This window comes from Perissodus microlepis, chromosome 19 (genome assembly GCF_051167445.1).
Source record: "Perissodus microlepis isolate ML-2025 ecotype Zambia chromosome 19, ASM5116744v1, whole genome shotgun sequence".
Taxonomy (NCBI): domain Eukaryota; kingdom Metazoa; phylum Chordata; class Actinopteri; order Cichliformes; family Cichlidae; genus Perissodus; species Perissodus microlepis.
Window position 1 is genome coordinate 113,971 of NC_140479.1, and position 10,017 is coordinate 123,987.

Sequence of the window (10,017 nt, forward strand, 5' to 3'; positions counted from 1 at the left end):
TGTCGTCTCTTCACATTTTGATATAAAACAAACACATCATGAACTTCCTCAACCCTAAGTGTGTTTCTGAGGTTCCTGCTTGATATTTACATACCTGAAAACATTTCAATATTTTTGTAAAAACACAAATTATCTTTACAAAATGTTGGTCTGAAAATTAATTTAATGCTTATGAGCCTTCATAAAATACATACAAATATTACAGCACATGTAAGTCTATCCAATTCACTCTGGATGGAACGCAGAAAAAAAATCACAATTTTCTTTTCCCCACTTAATTGTTTTCAGATAATAATTAAAATAATTATTAATTAAAATAATACTTGAAAATAGGTTACAGTGGACAATAGAAAACAATGAATCATCATAGGAAGATTATCTGAAAAAGGATTCATGCTCCTGAAGTGAAAAACAGCAACATTACAGACATCTTAAAGATTGCCTGCCTGCCCTTCCCCCTCCCCCAACACACACAGGCCAGGTGCACACACACAAACAAAAACATAGTGCACCTGCTTGGTCTCTGTGGCTTTAGTTCATATTGGCTCCCCTTTTTAATCATTTGAGCCGATAAAATTATAGAATTACTGTCCCTGCTTTTTGGTCAGTCCCGCCCTCCTTAACTGGGCAGAAAATGGCAATTTTATGACCAGAAACAGCAAAGTTGGGAGACGGTTGCCAGGGCAGAGTGCCAGCCTTAAGCAATTTTTTCCTACTAACAGCCCAAACGTAACGTCTTAAAGTTTATAAAACTGTTATAGATCTGGAAGATTTGTCTGATTCTGTAAGATCTTAATATTTCATAAACAAAATAGATGCCATTTTCATGAATACATTCAGATAGTTTTTTCAATTAAATATCCCTGAAACAATAAGTTCATCAAACTATGACACCTACAAATACATTGCTATCAATACTAAATGTGAATTTATCAAAAGTGATTTTTTTTCTTCGAGAGAAAAATGGAGATACACATATATAAAACATTCGTAGGCCGATAGAAAAGTCAGACCAAATTTTAGGGGTACTTTGACCGTCTTTATATTCACAGGAACTTAAATGGCTAGATCTTTTATCTTTCACTACATTATAATGTGTTGTACATAGTATAAAGGCACTAAAAAACGGCTCCAATATCAATACTTACGTTTTATGAAGTTCTTAAAATCACAAGAGCACAAAGTAGAAGAGCTGTGACTGTGTCTGAAAGTTTCTTCAAAAAGACCGGGAAAGGGACCGCTGGTCTTTTATGTTACAAATTGTGATGCAATCTGTTGCCACCGGCTAACTATGATTGTTGTTTTTCCCAATTGTACTGCCTTGTGTTGATTTTGTCCCTTTACTTTAGGGCGGTTTTTGTTGGTGATCAGACCCGATTCTTGTCTAATTTGAATTATGAAATTATCAGTACCATTTTATAAGTCTCAAACTTACAATTTAAAACGTATAAAATTACTGGTCTTTTTTATTTTTATGTAGTTAATGTAGTTATGTAGTTTTTTTAAAGTTCGACTGCTAAAGCCCTGCATGTATTTTTTAGATGAGCTTTTATTTTGAAAGTGGCGATCTCTTTTCCTGGTGTCATGGGGAAGCACGCCCGACAGATCCACGTTACTGCTAGTCCCCGGGACAGAGTGCGGGAAATCAATGCGGTTCGAATACTTTCATGGACGCAGGCGTGCTAATTCCCTCCAGATTTCGCCCGAAGGCGCAGGTTTCAAGGCTGCACACGGTGACTGAACATCCTAACATTTCAAAATTCAAAGGGTCAAGCTTCAAGGTTTTACTTCAAAAAGGTAAGCCAAACTTGGTCAACACATGACAGGAAAAGGTAAATGTATTAGCTATGCTAAATATAAGTGCCTAATCATGATAGCTTGCTGTAGGGTAAAACACTTAAGGTCAGAAATCTTTACAGTTGTGTTCATTGTAAAGCTGTTGTTTAGGGTATGTTTAAAATAATGTATTATGTAGTTGCACCACCACAGTTATGAAACTGAGAAATGTAATGATGTAAAAGCTATAGCATGGTGGGGTTTTGGCTTGGTGAGCTTACAGCCTCCTTAAAATCTGTCAGAATTATGTACAGACAGACTGTTTAATTCATATAACCATTTAATTCAACAAATATATGAAGAAATATGTCAAAGTTAGTATGACTTTAAATGTATCATTGTAAACGACCACGGCAGACCCAGTGGCATTTTGATATTTTTTTTATTAATCCCTACACGGTTGCTGTACATTCGCACTCAGAGCTGCAGCTCTCCCGCTGCCAGCTCAACATAACACCAACAACCCAACCACAGGACCCAGTACAATATTTAATTCGGCGGGGCGTGATTGCGGATGCCGTACAGGTGCGTCCGCCTCCTCTGCACGGCACCGCAGGCTATGCCCCGCCACATACCCCCATCGCCCGACTGAGGCCGGGGAACCATCCGGCCGAACGTACTCCCCCCACCGCGAGCGGGAGGTCGGCCGCGTGGCAGGTGGACGCGGCGCGGTCGGCACGGTCGTGCGCCCCGGCTCGCAGGCGGCTGGGCAGATGTCCGGCAGGCACCGGCCTCTGGTGGAAGTGAGGCCGCTCTGCTCACCCCGCCAACCTCGGGCTTCGGTGGCGCGGACTCCCCTAGCACGGGCACCACCGACTTATCCCGCGGCGTCTCCGCCCCTCCCGGTGGGAGCAGCTCCCCACGCTGCACCTCCGCCGCTGGCTCTACCGGCTGGAGCGGCTCCTCGGGCGCCGCCTCCGCCGCTGCCTCTCCCGGCTGGAGCGGCTCCTCGGGCGCCGCTTCCGCCGCTGTCTCTCCCGGCTGGAGCGGCTCCTCGGGCACCGCCTCCGCCGCTGTCTCTCCCGGCTGGAGCGGCTCCTCGGGCGCCGCCTCCACCGCTGCCGGCTCCGCCGCCTTCTTCCGGGGCGCAGGAACGGGCACCGGTCCCTGCCGAGCCCCAGCGGCTCCCACGCGAGGTGTGGGGACAGGCGTATATACATGTGTATACACACACACACATATATACACATACATGTATATATACATATATATGTGTATGTATGTATGTATGTATGTGTGTGTATATATATAATTTAGAAGTAAAGGCTTTAAAACCAAGTAAATGCTGAAAGTACAAACATCACTAATGTCACATAACTTTGCCGACATGTGGCCAACAGTAATGTTTTAATGTTCTTCATTATTAAACATTCGCACATAAATAAGTGACGTTATGTTCATTGACAGTTCACTCTTCGGCCGCTCCCTTCTGCCATATTTTGCGGCAAAATTATCCACACCCACTGCCGCGCTATGAATTGTGGGATATATGGGACCACAAAGCGTGCACCGGACCACGCTTGATATTTGGGTAAATCGACGGCGCATTTGGAGTATGCATTTGAAGTACACTTCGAATTGGGACAGCCGTTGTCCCGTGGCGGTGACGTAATCACACTCAAAGTGTGCGGTCTCTTAATTGGGACACAGCCATAGTGTGTGTTCACCTCTGTTTCTCGTTAGATTGTCTGCGTTACTTCCCCTGTGTTTTCTCTGCTGGACATCCCCTCTGAGTTTCCACGTCTCAGGTTTTCTAATGATGTTTCAGGTATAGCTTTCCCAGCTTAGGTTTTGTTTTTTCTTTTTTGTCTCTTTCTCCTAATTCCACACACTTTGCCTCAGTAACTGTAACATTCAGATGACTACTATCCAATTATTTCTCTGATGCTTATGCAAGAAGAGCCTAATAAACTTAAAGCCACAAGACCGTAAAGCAGAGGTATAACTGTATGAGCTACAAAGTTTAAATGTTTTATCACAATCATAGTGTCCAGCTCACAAACAGCTGATTGTTTTAGTGTTTTCTCGGAAATATCAGATGTAACTAGTGATGTCACAATGAAAATGAAATAATATTGAACAGTATAGAATCAGACATGTTAGAATTTGCTTAAAATTCTACTTGTTTTATTTTTAAAAATTGTGCAACATTTTGTTTTTCAGATGTTTTTGCTGAATTGATCAAGACTGACTGTAAGAGTGTAAACATCGAGTAACTATGATGTTCGAGCCCTCTCAAGAACAGGTAAATAGTCATTTAGAGATTAAATTTGTCCCAGTTACTTTGCCCTACTCTGTCTGTAAAGCTTCACTTTTGTCGCACTTCCTGCCTCCAAGAAGCTGAAGTAGAAGTAGAACTCTGCACCAGATCCTTTTTGTGAGTTTTGTGACATTTCTGTCAATGGTGTAATTGTTGGTCCTTTGTGAATTCTAAGTAGATGATTACTGAAAGCCAAGAGAGAAACCGAAGGCGTTAGGTGACCTGTGATATGTCAGAGCTACAGAGAGGAATATTTGTGACAAGTATCCAACATTTGGGGAAAAATAGTTTCAAAGATGCATATTAAACAGGCAAGCTTTCATATTTAGAGGACAAAAACTATTACTTACTTTTAATCATTATTATGTGGTTAAGTACTGGACTGTGTGCTTTTGAGGCCAAGTCACACAGGGTTTCTTAGCTTAGACTGATGAGTATTTGAAATGTCAGCAATTCTTGATTGTAACACCTTTTATTGTAGTTTTAACACTGATGAATCAGCTTTCATAAATGAAGCAAATGTTTCATTTATCTATATTAATACCGTAAGTAATGCTTAGTAGAGTCATCTTTGCTGAATCCAATGGTGAAACATGGAGAATTTCTCCTCTACTCTGAGTAGAGCTAGATTTGGTTAAAAACGATAAAAATAAGTATGGCATTTGACAAAATACTAAAGGTTTTTTGCTTTGCTTTTTGGAATGTTTGTAAGTTGTGCATTGATAACTTCCCTTTTTAACCAGTGTCAAACAATGACTGGGTGACCAGTGTTGTCATCATCAGGGCAGGCCAGCACAGCAGGAAAAGTGAAATGGCCAGGCTGAGAGTTACAGTGGGATGCAAAAGTTTGGGCACCTTGTTAATAGTCATTATTTTGCTGTATAAATTGTTGGTTGTTACAATGAAAAATGTCAGTTAAATATATCATATTTAACTGACACACACAGTGATATTTGAGAAGTGAAATGAAGTTTATTGGATTTACAGAAAGTGTGCAATATTTTTTAGACAAAATCAGGCCGGTGCATAAATTTGGGCACCACAAAAAAAGACATGAAATCAATATTTAGTAGATTCGCCTTTTGCAGAAATTACAGCCTCTAAACACTTCCTGTAGGTTCCAATGAGAGTCTGGATTGTGGTTGAAGGTATTTTGGACCATTCCTCTTTACAAAACATCTCTAGTTCATTCGGGTTTGATGGCTTCCAAGCATGGACAGCTCTCTTTAACTCACACCACAGATTTTCAATAATATTCAGGTCTGGTGACTGAGATGGCCATTTGAGAACGTTGTACTTGTTCCTCTGCATGAATGCTTTAGTGGATTTTGAGCAGTGTTTCGGGTCGTTGTCTTGTTGAAAGATCCAGCCTCAGCGCAGCTTCAGCTTTGTCACTGATTCCTGGACATTGGTCTCCAGAATCTGCTGATACTGAGTGGAATCCATGTGTCCCTGCGCTGGCCACACAGCCCCACAGCATGATGGAGCCACCACCATATTTTACTGCAGGCAGCAAGTGTTTTTCTTGGAATGCCGTGTTCTTTTTCCTCGATGCATTACGCCCCTTGTTATGCCTAAATAACTCAGTTTTAGTTTCATCAGTCCACAGCAGCTTATTCCAGAATGAAGCTGGTTTGTCCAAATGTGCTTTAGCTTACCTCAAGCAGCTCTGTTTGTGCTGTGGGTGGAGAAAAGGCTTCCTCTGCATCACTCTCACATACAGCATCTCCTCGTGTAAAGTGCGCCGAATGGTTGAACGATGCACAGCGACTCCATCTGCTGCAAGATGATGTTGTAGGTCTTTGGTGCTGGTCTGTGGATCGACTCTGAATGTTCTGACCATTCGTCGCTTCTGTGTATCCGAGATTTTTCTTGGTCTGCCACTTCCAGCCTTAAATTTGAACTGAGCCTGTGGTCTTCCATTTTCTCAGTATGTTCCTAACTGTGGAAACCGACAGCTTAAATCTCTGAGACAGCTTTCTGTGTCCTTCCCCTAATTCATGATGGTGAACAATCTTTGTCTTCAGGTCATTTGAGAGTTGTTTTGAGCCGCTATGTTGCTACTCTCCAAAGAAAATGAAAAGAGGAGGGAAACTTACAGTTGACCCCCTTAAATACTCTTTCTCATTATTGGATTCACCTGTGTATGTAGGTCAGGGGTCACTGAGCTTACCGAGCCAATTTGAGTTCCAACAATTAGTTCTAAAGGTTTTGGAATCAATAAAATGACAGCAGTGCCCAAATTTATGCACCTGCCTGATTTTGTTTAAACAATTATTGCACACTTTCTGTTCATTTCACTTCTCAAATATCACTGTGTGTCTCCTATATGATATATTTAACTGACATTTTTTATCGTAACAATCAATCATTTATACAGGAAAATAATGACTATTAACAATGTTGCCCAAACTTTTGCATCACACTGTAAGTTAGGCATGGGCTGGGTGTTCAGTTCTCACCTGTTCCTGTTTAGGGAGAGACATCAAGCCTCTTAGGGTAAGAAAGAACAGTAGAGCACTCAGCGATTATGACAAGTCCCCTTATTATCACTGTTTGTCTCACAACCAATACCATTTTTTTCCTGAAGCCTAAAGCTTACCATATTGTTTTAATTAAACCTGCAGCAATGTGCTTTTTTTCTTAACAAAATGGCACATAAGAAAAAGGTTTAATTTTGACACTTAAATTTATTCCCAGAAATAACTTTTAATACTCAGGTAAATTTAATATCAGTGATTTGTACTCAAATGCTATTTATTAAAATTATTTATACTTATATTAGAATGTTACTGTGATAAAGGTATCCTTTTAGGTACTGTACTCTGTAGGACACTAAGAAAGGAGAGTGATCATATTCTGTGAGCCCTGGTAAATAATGCTTGTTCACAGAATTATAAATGACTTTGACTGTAACTCCTGCTCCATCTTGAGCGCCATCATCTAACCCTGTTGCTACCTGGTGGGTGGCTCTGCCCCTGAAAAAGTCTCTAGCCTTTGTCAGTATGTGTAAGACTGGCTTTCTATATGGTTTAGTGCAGACAGAGCTTCGGGACCCTGTTGTCCTTTTTTCTGATCGGTGCTGGTGTGTAGCTGGCAATGCAGTGTGTAAGCACACAGTTGTTTTGCCCTTTCAAACAGTACATTTTTCAGAACTGAAGCTGCAGGTTGTATCTTCACACCAGCACCGAGACAGACCAACAGTGGGACAAATCCAAACAGCAGTAAGTGCTGAGATTCATATTCAGGACTGACCCTTTAATGTTCTTTTATAACCTTTTTATAAGTAATATGTATAAGTATTTTTTTTTCCTTTTATATTTGTTATTGCTATTTTTTTTTTTCAGGGTTTGCAACCAGGGCCAGTTCCATGGATCAATGAACTCAAAGACATTTTTGAATAATGATGCAGGTACAATGTCAAGTTATTATTATTATTATTATTATTATTATTATTATTGTTATTGTTATTGTTATTGCACAGATGACTTTCACAGTGCCTTGTTTTATCCTCACATTATTATGGTCCTTTAAAGGAGTACGCTGTACAAGAACTTGGCTGGTGACCCACTTTACATCTCCTTGCTAAACACTGGAGAATCATGCAAAGACATTGATGTAACAAATTGACCTCTTACCGCAACCATGGCCTTCAGTGACAAGAAGACCAGTCTTAAGACAGCATTGGTGAGCGTGTTCTCTAACCAGGAGCCCAGATTACCCACAAAATCTGTAAACATTTACCAAGATCCTCCTCTTTACCTGCCACTGCCACTCAGTACAGGCTGGATCCCACACAGAGTGTGCATGTCTACAGTGAGGAGGAACTCTTCAACCTTGAAAGCTTACTGGTCACAGAGGACATGGTACATAAGATTGAGACAGCAAAAGGAGAACAGACAGCTGACCAGGAATGGCATCAGCTCAACAACGCAAGGATCACATCTTCATCTTGTTATGTGAGGGGTGAAATTGTACAGAGAATGCTCTATTTTGAGACATATGTCAGAATACTGGAGAACAAGGAGAACAAAATATTTGACACCATTATTGTGCCCACTCTATCAGATGAGCTATCTGATCTCCAAGTGAACTGTGTAACTTAACTCAGTGAGATCCTTAGCCCAAGCTTTAACCAGGGGTTTGTTTTGATAATACTTAGGAAGCTGACATGTGCACTGCCAGCAGTTGTCAGAGGGATAATGGTGTCAAATATTTTGTTCTCCTTGATGCTTCTAATTGCTCTCTCCACAGATATCATTAGACGTGAAATGTTCTACACGAATAGTGTGTGCGGTGGGATTTGTACTGTGAAAACATTTTATGTTAGTATTCTGACGTGGGCGTCAGAATACTTTCAAAACACATTGGCATTATGGTTCCAGTCATCTCATGAGAGAGCCATATCCCAATTGCATTGAATAAGGTGGATCAATTTCATGATGTTCTGCCAATTTTTCACAGTTCAGCAACAGGTAGTTGAGGTAACTTCAGCTTGTTTAGCTTTTATTCAGTGTTTGTGTTATAAATGTCATAACTCTTATAAGTAATCACATTTTTAACTAGATTATAATATTTTTGCTATTTGTAGTTATTTATCTGCTAAGCTACAATATTTTTTTATTGTGAATTTTCTGCTAAATTATAGTATTTCTGCTACTATGTTACATTTCTAATAAATTATACTATTATACTACTGTCTATTAAGTTATACTGTTGTACCATTTATTCCAAGTTGTTTTGTTTGTGCTAAATATTAACATTTCTACTGAATTAAAATAATTCTGATATGTTGTACTATTTCTGCTAAGTTATTGCATTTCTGTTTAGTGGTTATGCTTCTGCAAAATTATTAAAAGTTCAACTACTTTTCAAATACTGACTTTAGCTTTGTCAGATATTTTCAGTTGTTTTCGGCAGACAGCTTCAGCTTTAAAGCATCCACACTACATTTTCGCAGGAAATGCAAATTTTTCTAGTTGTGTGGATGCTTTAAGCATCCACACTATTGAGTTCCTGTTTCTCTTTATTCTTTATTATTATTATTATTATTGTGTGGATGCTTTAAGCATCCACACTATTGAGTTCCTGTTTCTCTTTATTGTGTGGATGCTTTAAGCATCCACACTATTGAGTTCCTGTTTCTCTTTATTCTTTATTATTATTATTCTTCAAGTTGCTTCCGTACACTTTTTGGCACTTAACTACTTCCACAATTTTTATGCTATTTTCACCGTTCAAATTTTATACTATTCTGCTATTTCTGCTAATGATCGCTATGATTTTTGCTATTTTTTGCTATTATACTTTTTAAAATATTAAGCTTTTTTCCTTTAATTTGTCCCATTGAAATGAATGGAAAACTTCCAAAATTCTGCTAAAACTTGCTCTTTTTTGAAACTTAACTACTTCCTCATACTGTCGCCTAGAACAACCATTCAAACTTTAAAATGTTCACAAATTATTGGGCTATTCATGTATGATTCAGCTTTTTCATATCTGTTACAGTTTTCATCTTATCCCTCTTTAAGTTTTCAGTTGCAAAATTGTGATTTTTCACAAAATACATGCGTTGTTATGGTTGCTATGCACTTGGCTTCCAGTGTGCCACTCTAGGTTTCGCAGTCTTCTCTTCATGTCCGAACAACTGTTTGCTACTTGCTCAATTTTCACTCAACTTCCACAAATTATACATCAAAACGTAGGTATTTTTGCTGGCTTTCAGAAAATGTCACTATCATTGTTGTGGGATTTATAGAATTTTGGCAAATCTCCTCAGACCAACACAAAGTCGGAAAACTCTCCATAGAAAGTCAATGGAGAGCTTGTTCAAAATCACCGCTTGATTTCTGTAATGAGAGGCATATTCGAATCGTCATATCTCCTTAACGAAGCGAAGTTAAAACATGAGGCTTGTCCCC

General features: G+C 39.6%; 1 long non-coding RNA gene across 1 annotated transcript; it reads left to right on the forward strand.

Moving 5' to 3' along the window:
- The first annotated feature begins 1,591 nt into the window (after window positions 1-1,591).
- Window positions 1,592-8,759, forward strand: LOC146365113 (uncharacterized). Its single transcript, XR_014798684.1, has 4 exons — window positions 1,592-1,797; window positions 4,000-4,081; window positions 7,444-7,508; window positions 7,633-8,759. It is a non-coding gene; the product is annotated as an uncharacterized LOC146365113 (long non-coding RNA).
- The last annotated feature ends 1,258 nt before the right edge of the window (window positions 8,760-10,017 follow it).